This window comes from Nicotiana tabacum, chromosome 7 (assembly GCF_000715075.1).
Source record: "Nicotiana tabacum cultivar K326 chromosome 7, ASM71507v2, whole genome shotgun sequence".
In the NCBI taxonomy this organism is placed as follows: Eukaryota; Viridiplantae; Streptophyta; class Magnoliopsida; order Solanales; family Solanaceae; genus Nicotiana; species Nicotiana tabacum.
Window position 1 is genome coordinate 163,436,973 of NC_134086.1, and position 15,881 is coordinate 163,452,853.

The window sequence follows — 15,881 nt, forward strand, 5'->3', positions numbered from 1 at the left end:
CGAAGAGAGAGGAAATAAGAAGCTGTTAAAGTTGATTAAACTGAAATTATGAACATTGACCAACCACCAAATATCTGACGTTATTCACTATATGTATACAATTAACCTATTGTAAAACTAACCACTAATTACTAACTAAGGGTAGTGTTGACTCAGCACCAGTACAAGAATAAATACTATACAACATTGTTATACAATACTGATTACTGATTCATGACTATATTCTCAATATGTACAAGTTATTAACTTAGAACTCAATAACTTAAAAAGATTAGGATCCCGAAGTCATAAGTTTGAAATCCTTACTCTGCCTCTGCATATATGTACATCTCAAAGTGTTCGACCGGCCTTGATTGCCTAGCTAATGTTGCGTAACGCCGTTCCGGCCGGCCGGGATAGATCGTTGTGGTAGGTAAAAGAAATCCTCCTGATCATCAGGGAATATTCTTAGAGAAACTGAGGCTTAGCAAGTTTTATAAGACCGACCACTATATAAGCAGCTGATGGAGAAGGTCTTCTTTAAACTCAAAAATAATCTTAATTGAATTCTTCTTGTGAGTGTTTTTCAGCATGAATCAAAATTAGTCATGTAATAAAATGAATAATGAGCTTCGCGTGGAAAATGAAAAATAATGTATTATAAACGCAATGACCTAAAATTTGACTAAAGTCTGATATTTATAGCAGTCACTTCAACACTTACGTAAGAAGCATCATGATGATTTTTTTTTACTTAATTATGCATGTTTTCAGGGATCTGTTCATTAACATAGTTTACTTCTAGCTGTCTTTTTCTAGGAAACTTCAGCCTCGTTTCTATAAAAATTGAGTTGTAAAACCTTAAGGATGCAAGTTCCACATTTGACTTAGTTTTGAACCTTTAAGCTGTCATGCGAGTATTAGAAAATAAGTGTTCGAGTTAATTCGTTATTGAATTGTCATTTCAACTATGTCAAAAAACTTTCTGGATCTCAGTAGGATAAATTCGAATACTTGAGCAGAATTTGAAATCTATCGTTATGAAGATATTAAAATAGAATTTAAAATCATGTTCTTTATCCCATCAAATTGGACACAAAAGTGTGATACTATGACCCTGCCGTGTAAACAACTCTTTTATTATTGTTCAAAATAAATGTTTATGGTACCAAATTGTTGTCAAAAGGAATATCTAAACAAACTGAACACTAGTACTAATATCATGTTATTTGTCTTTAAGATTTTCTTTTTTCTTTTTCAGTTATAGTTTTGCCAATTAATAACTAGAAATATAATTCTCGTCTTCCCAAATCCTTAATCAAGGCCATTGTATCTTACTAGTAATGGATTTGCATAATACTTCATGAACTGTGTTGAATATATATATATATATATATGGGGATCGAGAATATGGGGATTCTAATTTATTTATTTTTAATTGCCTTACATTCCTACTTATTTAATTGGTCCATCCAGTTCATTATCCCGGCATATTGAAGTCATATATCTAAAGAAAAAGGAAAAAAATGTGGAAAAAAAGAGTTTTAACTTTATATATTATGTGGTCAAATAAAATATAACCACATGTAATCGTTCATGAAAATCTATCTATCTCTCTTATATTAAAAGTCCTTAGCGAAATGTCGTTCATCATTTTTACCCTTTAAAATATATAGTTCACATTGGACAACATAGTAATTTGAGTATTTCATTAATATTTAGAAATGATTATTTAATTAATTTTTCTATAATAATTATTTAATTATTCTTCTATTATTAACACTCTAGGAAAGTTAATAAAATTTTGCCTAATTCTTCGTTAAACTCCCAACATTTGGCTAATTCTCTCACACGCTCTTTTTTTTATTATCTTTTTAACCCTTTAAAATATAGAAACTAGCCTAAGTTCCTATATTCTACAATCACATATATTGTTAGAACTTTGATTATAATACCAAAATAATTTATATTATACCCAGTCTTTAATTTGTGTAACGACCCAGCCGATCGTTTTGAGCTCTAGCGCATCGTTCAGCGGTTTGAGGCCTTGAGTAGCTTCACTTTAGGTATTATGACTTGCATGTGTGGTCGGAATTGAAATTCGGGAAGTTCGGAGCTGATTCGGAAAGAAAATTCTCATTTCGGAAGCTTTAAGTTGGAAGAATTGACTAAAGTGTAATTTTTGAGTAAACGACCTCGGAATCAGGATTTGAAGGTTCCAACAAGTTCGTATGATGATTTTGGACTTGGGCGTAGGTCCGGATCGGGTTTTGGATAACTCGTGAGCGTTTCGGCGCCTATTGTGGAAGTTAGCATTTTGGAAAAATTTCATAAATTGGGGTTGAAGTGCATTTCAATGTTATCAATATTCGTTTGGGATTCCGAGTCTCGGAATAGCTCTGTGTGGTGATTCTGGTGTTGGGAGCGCGTCCAGAAGTGGATTCGGAGGTCCCTAGGTCATTTCGGGGTCATTTGGCGAAAGTTATAAATTTGAAGGTTTTTGAGAAGTTTGATCGGGAGTGGACTTTTTGATATTTCCAATTTTGGAAGTTGGAGTAGATCTGTAATATCGAATGTGACTTGTGTGCAAAATTTGATGTCAATTGGACGTGATTTGATAGGTTTCAGCATCGAATGTAGAAATTAAAATTTCTTAGTTTTATTAGAATCGAATTGGGGTGTGATTCGTATTTTTAGCGTTGTTTGATGTGATTTGAAGGCCTCGACCAAGTCTGTGATACGTTTTGAGACTTGTTGGTATGTTCCGACGGGGTCTCGAGGGACTCGGGTGAGTTTTGGGGTAGTTACGGACCATTTCTAACCCATTTTTAGCTACTGGTTTTTGGCTACAACAGTATGCTACGCGGTCGCGAGTAATTGGTCGCGATCGCGATGAGTAAAGTGGGAGAAAATGGCCAGTGATTCGCGATCGCGGAAGGCCTTTCGCAATCGCGGAAGGCCTTTCGCGATCGCGTAGAGGAAAGTTTCTTCTGCACTCACCCAACTTTGGAAGCTTGTATCTCACAATCTATAAGGAATTTGGAGATGATCCAAAAAAGAAAGTTGTAGCCCTTTGTGTCTAATTTTCAGAAAATTAAACCATTTGGCATTTATAGTTGTGTACAAGAAATTATAAGCGGTACACTACAGCCTATCCGGGAAGAGTTTGGAAATCGCGAAGAAGAAATTTGTGTTATACAGGATTAACTTTGGAAATTTATATCTCATAATTTATAAGGAACTAGGAGATAAGCAAAGTATAAAAGTTGTAGTCCTTGGAGTCTAGTTTTCAAACCATTTACAATTTGGAGATTTGTACAAAAAGTTATTGTCATTATACTAGAGACTGTCTGGAAAAGCTGGGCATTTATTCTTCGCGGTTGCGAAGCATTTTTCGCGATCGCAAAGGGCAAATTTTGGGCTGAGAAATATTGTGTTTCGCGATCGTGAAGCATTTCGCGAAGAGTAAATACCTAGGCAGAAGCTCTATTTCGAGGTTTCGGCCATTTTTATCATATTTGGAGCTATGGAGCTCGGATTGAAGCGAATTTTGAGGCGCTTTTCACCATATGGATTGGGGTAAGTATTCTATATCCGAAAGTAATTATACTTCATAATTATATGGTTATATTCACCATTTATTTCTGATTTAAATGGAAGAAATCAAGATTTTTGCAAAACTTTTCAAGAACGAAAATTCAAGATTTGGAGGTCAAGTTGTTATCGGAATTTGATAAAATTGGTATGGTTGAACTCGTATCGGAATGGGTTATCGGATTTTGTGAGTTTTTTTGGAATCCGTGCATGTGAGCCCGAGGGCCACTTTGTCAACTTTTCGAGCGGAGTTAGGAATTTATCTAAATTGAATTGTTGTGAGTATTAGAGCATATATTTATGGATTTTCTCGTTTATTGGCTAGTTTTGGAGCGTTGTGCATCGATTCGAGTCGTCGGAAGGGCTTCAAAGCCGATTATGGAACTTCGGAGTGAAGTAAGTCTCCTTTCTAATCTTGTAATAAGGAATTATCCCCATAGGTGAACTAAATTATTATGTGCTTCTAATTGTGAGTGGATACGTATGCACGAGGTGACGAGAGTTCGTACGTAGCTACTAGCTATGCCTATGTCCGAGTAGTTTTAGGCTTACATCATGCGTTGTTGATATTGTTGTTAATTTATGTTATCATTGTCCTGAGAAGAAACAAGATTAGGGTTGCATAATAATTGTGTTCAAAGGAATTTGAATTGAGGAATTTAAGATTTTAAGGGTTTCCATGAAATTTCGTATTTTCGAAAGAATTGAGAAATATCATAATAACTTAAGAAATCTATGTGTAACCACGTTGCATGTGCACTTCGCGAGCGGAGAAAATCTCTTTAAAAGCTTCACGTTGAATTGTCCTTATTTTGAAAGGAATCAAGAAAAATGATTTTGATTTATTAATAAATTATATTTAACCGCGTCGCACGTATGATTCGCGAGCGGGGTATTTCTTTCTACTACTCTTATGGGATCGGGTCGTTCGCCTCGGCAGGATTTATGTACCACACTCTCATGGGAGCGGGCCGTTCGCCTCGACAGGTTAATAGATGCATCTATGGTACGCATTGTTCGACCTCGGCAGTGCACAGTTTAGTTTTATGTTGGATCGGTCGTACGCCTCGGCATTTCCTATATATATACATCATTCTAATGGAATTCGTGCATAATACTTGGATAGAAGCCGGTGTATCTTAGGGTTTTTCCCTGATTTGATTTATGACAACCTCTTGATGATATCCAATATATCTTTATATATATGCTCCGGTTACGGAGGGAACTTGCTAGTTGAGAGCTTGAGAAACAATTGTAAAGAAGGGAATTGTACCACGCATTTAATACATGTTTATCTCATATATTTACTCTGTGTCATATTTATTCACTTCTCTACTGTATTTGATATTATTGGACCACTAATAAGTGTCGAAGTCGACCTCTCATCACTACTTCTTTGAGGTTAGACTGGGTACGCGTTGCTTTCGTACTCATACTACATTTGTTGTGCATTTTTTGTTGCACATGCACATGTATGCCTCGTGGCCTCATTGGGCGCACTGGCATGATGGATACGGAGAATTAGGTGAGTTGCATCTCTCGAGACGACCCGCAGCCAGCAATGTCTCATTCAGAGTATTGTATTTTCTTTTCTGTCCAATTTGTATTCCGGACAGTTATTGCATTACATTTTAAATTCCTATAAATTGCTCATGCACTTGTGACACCGGGTCCTGGGGTGACTATGGTATTTTTCAGTATTTAAATTGATTAAAGACATCATTATTTACTCAGTAAAGTTCATTATATATTGTTTAATGTAAGGAAAAGAAACGATTTCAAAAATACTTAAATGAGAATTTAATTAACTTCTTGGTGTTGGCTTGCCTTATAGTGGTGTTCGGCGCTATCACGGCATTTAATGGATTTTGTATCGTGACAACATGGTATCAAAGCACTAGGTTCCCTTAGGTCTCATGAGTCATGAGCGAGTCTAGTGGAGTCTTGCGGATCGGTACAGAGACGTCTGTACTTATCTTCGAGAGGCTACAAGGCTATTAGGAACACTTCCCTTCTTGATTCCTAATCATGCGGTTTGATTCCCTTGAGGCTTATGCCTTCATTTCCTTCTCATTCAATCTTATGCGATGTGAAATGATGGTTTTAAATTGGGAATCGAGTAATTGTAATGGTACTGCAGATGTGGTGCGTGATTTTTCCTCCTGCATATTTGACTGGGTAGTGAAGGATAAGGAAAGGCATGCGGGAAGTGTCTTGTGGTGATTAAACTCCTAGAAGGCCAAGTGTGGGAAACAGGAGTCGAGTAGTTGCCTAAAGGAGTGAGTTTGACCAAAGTGGAAGAGTGGCAGAGTAACATATAGATTCAGTGGCAGGATAACTGCACACCTTGAGGAAAAGTTTAGAGTGATTTGGGAATTTTAGTGGACGGTGATTGGGTCCACGGGCTTAATTTGAAATATTGGCTACTATACGGTGGGGGATTGGATGTAACAGAAAGGGAGTTGCTTGATACGAAGAAGGATGCAATATAACTTTGAATTGGAAGATATTGTCACATATTTAGTTGATGTCCATAAGAAGTGAACGGACTAGTACAATTGGTGAATGAGCACAGGCTCAGGATAGGTTATTGATGTCGTAGTGATTGTACCCCATGCAGCGACGTTGGAGGATGTCGGCGTGTAATTTCCACATGTGGGTTATCTCCTGTGAGCAGGTCAGCAATTACGTGGTTGGCGAAGCTTCTGTAAAGAATTTTACTGACTATCTACTAAGAAATCGAATATGTGAAGTGTTGCTAGAGATTCCGAGTGTTCATGAAATACTAACAGAAGGATTTCGAGGAATTTGGCGGGTTGGTTGTGTAATATCATGTCAACAATGAAAAAAGAATCTTGGTGGGTTCCAGAGTTATGTAATAGTAGCTTCAAACTAAGTGGGAGGGTCCCACCACTTACGATTGGTTTGCATGGTTATCTACTTGTGAGGTTCGGGTTATCAGCGTATTGGTGAGTTATTACAGCTAAGGGAAAAGAACATAAGTGGTAATTTGAGCAAAGGAATTGATAAATATGTGATATAATTGGCCTTATTAACTCATGTTCAGGCTTTGGGAAGATTCAGGATTTATGCTTTGTATAGAGGTGATTTACAAGGGAAGTGATTCAGTTGAGTGCTTCATTGAGATGGGTGTTCGTGTGCCAGTAGAGCCTTGGATTCAATTATATTTTGGACCAAGCCCAAATGGGTGACTCTCAACAACGGTCCTAGTGAATTCAAAGGTTAAATATGTGGTGCCTAAGGATTCAAACCCGGAGTATGGTTAAGAATCGAGCTTTTGTAGTAGATTATGATAAGAGACTCAGAATGTTCTATGATATTTTTGACTTGTAGTGTAGCATTGGGAGGAAAATGAGAAAAAGACTTCGAATTCGTAGAGGAATTATCAAAATGGGTGTATCAGTTGAAGATGCGAATGTGCATGCAAGGAGGGTATGAAACGGTTCATGGGTTTGGAGACAATGTGGTCTCGTGGAATGGGGTCACTCAAGATGAGTGCGGATTTAGGTTGGTGATGTAAGGAATGGAGCTATTATTATCTCTAAGGCAAGTTAATGATGAACTAGAAGAAGTTAGATTGGTTAGCCATGGTTGAATTGGCATAATGGTGGCGGTGATAAGTTCCTTCAGCGTGATTAAGTTATGCATATGATTTGTGGCGGTATGTGTGAGGCTTGACGGCCACCGTAATTGATTTTATTTGGAGGTATTAAAGTATTATGGCATTGTAATGTGTAGGCAGATCCCGGAAGGGTCATGGTGGTTTAGAGGATTTGAATGTTCTACGGTTATGAGAATTCACTCGCGTGTTGCTATGGTTCTCTTGGAATGAGTTAAGTAAAAAGTTTCTATGTGATGAAGTGTTTACCTTAATAGTGGTTCAGGAGTTATGATGAAATTCTTGTACTATCGCATATTGGCGTGTTAGGTGCAGTGAGCGGTGTCAAATTTGAAAGTTATGATCAAGATTGCGGTTTGGTGTTGAAAAGGATGTCACGAGCTCAGAAGAGCAGGAAGGGGATTTGGATGTTTGGAGTAAGTTGGTATTGTCTTCAGCGTCATCTGAGATTGGCATTTTGTATCGGAGGCTTTGCATCTTGGTTACGGATTCTTAATATGCTTTACAACACTAGTGACCGGTAGTATGGACGTGTAGACTCGTAGCTACTGCGGAAGATCGTGGGAGCGTACCTCACGGGAAGATAGTATAAGTGTGACATGTAGTCACTTGATTGATTGAAGATTTAAACCAAATGTGAAAATTGTGGTAATATCACTAATTTGAGGATTTATACCTGGAGGGCACTCGGTTTTGTTGGGTTATGGACTGTGGAGGTTTGTTCCGGATATGAGGGTGGTTCTTGTAAGTCATGGGAAAAAGGGGTTATATGGACCTTTGAAAGGTTATTATCCTAGTAAGGTGAGGTCAGAATTGGCTCGAGGTCGATGGGTGAATTTAAATATGAATATGGGCTTTATATCAGGCCAGATATGTTCATTTCAGCATAGCACTTCTTATGGAGGAGAATTCGGACGTTGGATGTTATCTCGCCATCGGTTGTTTCATGTAATACTATAGTGTGCCGTGTGAGTTGTGAAACGGCTTGATAATTCTCTTATGTGTTGAGGTTTCGCGTAGCGATGGTGTTATGTGATCAAGATGGCTCTTGAGATTCAGATCATATATCGCACCCCAGTTGTGCTTGAATTTTGTAGAGTATGCCGCTATCTGTCTCCCCAGGGATGGTATTATGCACTTAGCGTGCTTGTGGCCGATATACAGTATTTTGTAGTAATGAGCACTCTAGCTCGGTATGTATCTCCTTATATAGAATTTATGTGTAGATTGGGTGGCATGGCAGCAGAGTCGCTAGAGCTGTCACACCTTCTTTTACTACCCCAGAAGGGGTATATGGGAGTTTTTTCAATTAAAGTGACAATAATCGAATGGGGATTATTTATTCAAATTCAGAGTCATCACTTGAAATAATTTATGGTGTCTCAAGTCACCGGTATAAAATCCCGAATCAAGGAAGTTTGACTCTGTTTATGGTCTGCGAACACAGAAATCCGGGTAAGGAATTCTGTTAACCCGGAAGAAGGTATTAGGCATTCCGGGTTTCCGGAGTTTTAGCTCGGTCGCTCAACTATTATTATTGGCCTAATTATCTGATTAATTACATTCTTTATACCTATTGTGCGTTTTTTACCTTTGGCCCTTTTTAATTATTTATGGAATTATTTTGGAACAAGTTACGATTGTCGTACACTTGTTTATTTGGTACACATTGCGAATCGTGTCACGGGAACCGTACCCACAATCTATAACATGTTTAATTTATTAACATTATTAGTTGTTATGGCCGAGTCACATAAATGTACCCCCGAATTTGGAAATTATGTACCATAACTACGTTACGGGAACCGTACTCGTAGCTATGATAATTTTATTATAAACGTGCCTAAAGCAAACTATGAATGTTCAAAGTATTTTCTACACTAATTATGAATGTTCCAAGTTGTTTCCGCACTAGTTTTTGCATTATATGAGGGGCACATATTGGGATTCATTTATGAATGGCACGCCTCAATTTATTTAAAAAAAATTGTATTCAACTAAAGTGAATTACGGGTGTTCATGTTTAATCTAAATTAAAATTCAATCTAAAACTACTAATTGTAAGTATGCGTTGGATAATATACTAGACTTTTAATTGTTTAAAAGAATTCTAGGTCAGCAGTAAGCCCAATATTATTTAAAGATCTTTCAAAAGGAAAATAAGAAAAAATGGGCAAAGGCAGACGGCCACAATAGCTTCGAGTGGGCCAAGTACCAGGCCCAAAGCTATTCCTTCAGTATTAGAAGTCCGTTTTTATTACACTAAACAGAAGATTTAATGGATGAAATTGCTGGGGAAAATTGGGCTCGAAATTAAGCCATTAACGAGAAGCAAGTAGCGATTGGAACACCTCAGGTCGAAAATTCGACCAGGCTGCCTCGTCTGGGCCATTGTCAAGCCCAATTGAGACTCAAATTCTTTTAAATCAAATGTGACCCAAGTATTTCTAAAAAATTTAACAGAATCAGAAGCTAATCTTACATGTCATGAGTCTAATTATTAACATGCTACTAACACTAACAATAAGACTAAACCTTAAACCCATTCATGAATCAACCCAGACTTATATACATAATCGTTTTAACAAAATTGGACTTTGAGACAATTTAACTGAATACTCAGCAATCAAACATTGTCCTGTGCAATACATATCCAACATTCTCTAACGAAGAACTAAATGAACCATTATGGCTATTAAGTATCTTAGCGCTGTCAGACAGTATATGGAGCAGCTAAGTTAATCTGACTGTTCATACAAGGAACTCAACTATAGAATAGAATTTCAAATCCAGCATGCTTGAGCAAATCAAAACGGAAATACTAAACTAAATGACTTGCAAACATCATACATGAAGAAATCTGGAAATTAACATTTTTGATAAACTAACTTCTTATTACAACAAGGACTAAACACATGCTTTAAACTTCATTTTTGCCAATCAAAGGTTCAAGAGTACCTGGATATCAAGAACAAAGCAAAATAAATAAAGATTTCAGCGAAGCAAATGAGCGAGGATGATAGCAAATAACGGCAATACACAGCTTCCTTAATCCATATTCAAGCCCAGAAAACCAGAAATCCAAAGAAAACCCCTTCCAAACTTTTAGTAAAAATCAGAAAAAGGAAAGCTGGACCTCTTAGAAGATTTTTAGGTCTAATTTTCGTGTCTAATGAGGGCCAGGTCCTGAATATTATATAGGAGATGCCAATCTCCCATGTGCTCCTCAAAATCAGGAAATTATTCCTTCATAACAGCTCCTAAAAGCATCTTTTTAACAGAATTGGGACAGCTGGCAGCCTCTAATTGGTTTTAGCATTTTGTGCTGGTCGAATGAAGCCAGCTGCCCCTATTCTAGAACTTTCCCACATGGTCTTATCCTATTTCATATTTACCCACCCTTCAAACAAACCCCTTATATTTTTTTATTATACAATTACCCCCTACAAGTTCTAAATGACTTACAAACTGTGGCAAACAGAAACAAACAGGCAAATAGCAAATACATGAATCAAACAGTAAACAACAAAGGTAAAAGTGTGAACATCTGAAAACTTAAAATAAACCTAAAATGACCCGATTTCATGATGAATTTCTAATTTAACGGTTAATGACAAACTAACTCAAACCATAATAAAATATTACATAACAGATTGAATATAGGAGACAGACATGGAACAATCAAATCAAATACGAAATAACCTACATAACCTAAAACGTGCAATTAAACACCAATTATGAAAAGAACAGAAAAAGGAAGAAACAGAACAAGAAAAGAAAATATCATGAGAAATCTAGCCTAAATAGTTAAGAATCCAAATTAATCTAAGCAAGTAGATAATAACATTAATTTAAACAAAAATAAAAGAAACATCAGAAAGCAAAACAAAACAAAGGAAATAAAGAGGAGGGTACTAGGTTTTTTTTAAATCGAAGTGAACATGACGCCTGAAGCAAGTCAACGAGTGATGAGGGTGACGAACTTGTTGGGAATCAGTGGCCTTGGTCGGAAGCGGCGACTCTCGAAATGAACCAAGACTAGCGCTAATCAATCGTTCTTATCAAGAACAATTGCTTAACGCAAGTCTCGAGTCAAATCGAGCCTTGGAAGCGTAGAAACCAGAGTTAGGACGAATTAGGGTTTTTTTAGAATTTCGGATTTAAAATTAAGGAAAATGGGTGGAAATTCGAAGGAAACTAATGGAAGATTTGTGCTTAAGGAGGTATGAGGAATGTGGGGTAAGAATTTAGGGTTATTTGGTCGACTTAGGGTTTAGGGTGGGATTTTCATATTTGAAATTGGGAAATTCGAGTGATGATTTGGGATCAACTAATGAGGGATTAGTGTTTGGGAGGGGCTTAGGGTTAAATGGTGTGAATTTGAGGTGATTTAGAGGTGTTCCGCTGTTGTAAACGATTTTCGGGCGGCAGAGAAGGGCGGAACCGGCGAGGAGGTTTGTAGGGCAACTAGGGTTTCTGTTTAGAGAGATGAAGAAGAGTGTGGGGAGGGTCTGAGGGATTTGGGGGGGTGTTTGGACAGTAATATGGGATGGGGGTATTAAGTTCCTAACCATTTGATCAAAGGAGATAAACGATCGGGATTTAACTAATGGAAAACGGGGTCGTTTCAGGTAAAGCTAGGGCTGGACCTGGTATGGGGAAATTGGGTTGGGCGTAACTGGGTCAAGGAAAAGAGGAATTGAATTTGGGCTATTAACAAATTGGCCCAACATAGACCAAGTCTTTTTCTTGTTTTTATTTTTTTTATTTTAATTAATTAAAATCTTAAATTAATCTAATTTACAAAATTAAGCTAATTATCTAATTATAATATTTGCAAAATTAGTTGATCCAAAATTAAAGAAAAGAAAACTACTAAATTAGCATTAAAGGCTAAAATGTAAAATGAAAGATATTTTTGTGATTTTCATTTTAATAAAGCAATTAATTAACTAATTAATCATAAAATATGAACACAAAATCTAAATTCAATGTATGAGACTTAAATATATTTTTCAGGTATTTTCTGTGCTTTTTTGATATATGCAAAAAATGCAACAAAATGCAAACAATTAAGCAAATATTACTAGAAATTCTATAAAATTGACGTAAACTACAAAAAATTATTTTTTGTGATTTTGTGGGAGTATTTTGGTCAGGAAAAAATCACGTGTTCACGGCTTCACACCTCCTTTTTCTACCCTGCATAGGGTATAGGGGAGTTTTTTCAATTAAAGTGACAATAATTGAGACGTGATTATTTATTTAAAATTCAGAGTCGCCACTTGGGATAATTTATGGTTTCACAAGTCACCGGTTTAAAATCCCGAATCGAGGAAGTTTGACTCTTATTTATGGTCCACGAACACAGAAATTCGGGTAAGGAATTCTGTTAACCCGGGAAAAGGTGTTAGGCATTCCCGGGTTCCGTGGTTTTAGCACGGTCGCTCAACTATTAATATTGGCTTAATTATTGGATTAATTACATGTTTTATACTTATTGTGTATATTTAACTTTCAACCGCTTTTAATTATTTAAAACAAATCACGATAGTCGTACACTTGTTTGTTTTTTGAACACACATCGTAAACCACGCTACATGAAATGCACCTGCGGTTCACGACACATTTATTTTATTTAACATTATTGAAAATTAAAGTCGGGTCACATGAAATGTCACCCCGATTTGGAAATTATGTGTCACAACTACGTCACAAAAATCGTACCATAGCCGTGATGATTATTTACGTACCGAAAAGTTTACCTACCCACGTGTGGTCGGCTTAAACATGCTTCTAGTGGACAATAAAATAAAGCAAATTAAAATAGAACTAAATAAAATGAAAACTCAATTCATGTCCACATGTTAAATACCTAAAATTGACGATCAAAGGATATTATGAAAGTGATGAATATTTTTCGCTTTAGTCCAAATTACTTTGGTTTAGCATTTCAATCCCTCACGGTACATTTTCAACTAATCATCACGGCTTGACTTCTCTTTCGTTATAACTCCGTTTTTATTTTATCAATAATGACAAAAGGGTAAAATTAGTTCAAACTATAGAGAATCAGATGCAAAGAATCAACCAAACATAAATTCAAAAATTCACGTTAAACTTATATCACAATTGAAGCATCGAATCATCACATAAGAGTAACAAAATGAAACAGAGGAAGAAGAAAAGCTTGAACAAAATAATGAGATTTCCAGTAGGTGAATCCAAGAGCAAATAAGAAAACAGTTCAGGACCTCGATGAGGCGGAATCTCGCCGGATGACACTCGAACCTCGACGGAACCAACAGACGGAGCTTTGGACAGATTTGACAGCAACCTCAAACAATGATGTCTCCGGCAGGATCTCGAAATCAAAACAAAGGGCAAAAAGTGCCAAACGATAAAAGAACAGAAATAGTTATTTGGAGAATCTTTTGACTGTGTAAGGACGCCAGAAACGGTGATTTCGGCGATGAGAGGCAAATATGTGATTTCGTCAGAGTTAATGGAGGTCGTCGGTTAGACCCATATGGATTTTGACTTATTTTTACGCACAAACACAAACGACGACGCTACTCTACGGATTCGCTGCTACTAGTGGCGTCGTTACTCGCCAGTGATTAACTTCGGCGAGGCACCAGTTCGAGCGATGAGGCTAAAAAAGAAGCGCTACTGTCGTCTCTCACTGTTAGGAGGAAAATGAGAGAGAGATCCTTTGGGAGTTTTGGTTGTTGGTGTTTGGGCTCCTAAGGCTGCGCAGAAGGAAGTGTGAAGGGAGCTATGCATTCTCTTTCTGGCGAAATCGAACAGCTGGTGTTTCCCATTGTATATGTGTGTGTCTGTTGAATGGCTAGGAGAGGGGGTGTCATTGAAGAAGATAAAGTTCAGATGAGGGGTCTCTTTTCTATTTTTTGTGCTGAAAAACGGGGGTCTATTGGTTTAGTCTTGATGGATAAGAAGGTGAAGGTCTTAAGGTTGTGAATGGTGTGTAGATGATGCTTAGGGTATGTGTGTTCAAGATCAGAAATGGCTGACCTTTTTCTAGGTTAGGGGTTCTTTTTAGAGATTTTAACATTGTGGGGCAAATATATAAAACTATTTAAATAAAAAGCACAACTTTTGTTTTTTTTCAAAATTGATAGATTCATTTATACTTATGGCATATTCTAATAGTACTTACGGTTAATGAAAGACCACTAATAAAGGAATTAATTTATATTCTAATTAATGCATATCCATTTCTCTTTCATCCTCATTAATACATTTCCGGTTCTCTATTAATAAAATATTAGAAAAGTGCTTGACAATAGTGATGGCTAGATGACCACATGCAGGTTTGTTTTGTATTTTTAGTTCTTCTTTCTTACTATTTATAATCGAATATTAGATAATTTTAACCAAAATAATAGTTACTCGATCAAAATACTGACTTTGAGTATACAATTGATTTAATAAATATATCTGATATTCCCTTCGAATTCACCCTAAATCTAATTTCTCTTGCTACTGACATTCTCCATTTTTTAAAATTCTTAACCTAATTTCTTAATCTTTATTATACCATGTATATTTTTATTATACCATGAATATCTTTATTATACCATGTATATAATTACGTATGCGCACATAAATAAATACATGCGATGTACGTCATACCATTACTATAATGTGTATATAATTATTACACACTTAACTAAAAAATAAAAATTTACAATATACCCTTAATACATGATATAATATAATTATATATTCATACATAACTAAACAAATACTAATTTATGATATACCATTATTATGTCGTATATAAATTTTCTACGCATATTAAATTAACAATCACAAACCTACAATATACCTATAATATACTAATTCACTTAATTGGAAGTTTAAGGAAATGCTTGCAATGGTGCAAATTATTTTGTGTCTTCCTTTGATGGCATGTCTAGTTTTGTTTGAAAGACGAAGATCATGTATAGAAGGTTATTATTGGGGAGTTTAATTAGGAGATTTGTTGGGATTTGATTGACTACAAGGTGAAAACTGCTACTAATATAATATTTTTGCTGTCTCATTTGTTATTCAACAAGTGATGCTAAGATTCTGTAGATATTTTTTAAATCTTGTCTAATTATATAAGTGTCTCTTGTTTTTAAGTGTCTTTCTAGGGTTTTAAGGGTATTGGGCTTGGGTTATTATGGGCTAGATCCAAATTGGGCCAAATTTGGCCAAATATACCTTTAAAAGTGGCCATTTAACTCTAGTAGACTAAAAATATTAGCTCCTAAAATAACAACTACAAAATTATGAAATCATTTCTAATTAATTAAAGTAAAATTAAAAATTAAAAGTGAAACTGTTTTATGTCAATTAGCTAAATAAAAGAGAATATTTTTGTAATTTTTATTTTTGTGACAAAATAAAGTAAAAGAGTCAAAACTAATTGAAATAGCGATATTAGGCATAAACTAAATATTTATATGCTAAATTATGTAAAATCTTGGGGAGGGTCAAAAATCATATGTCTACAGCTGCCCCTCTTTGACTGGAAACGCGAAGAGTTTTCAGACAAAGAACGACGAGACAGGTTTTTTGATCCGATCCTTATTTAGAGAGACCAAAAATTAAGAGAAAGGAGAATGTGACCAAGCCCTGGTATCTGGGCTGCCTACAT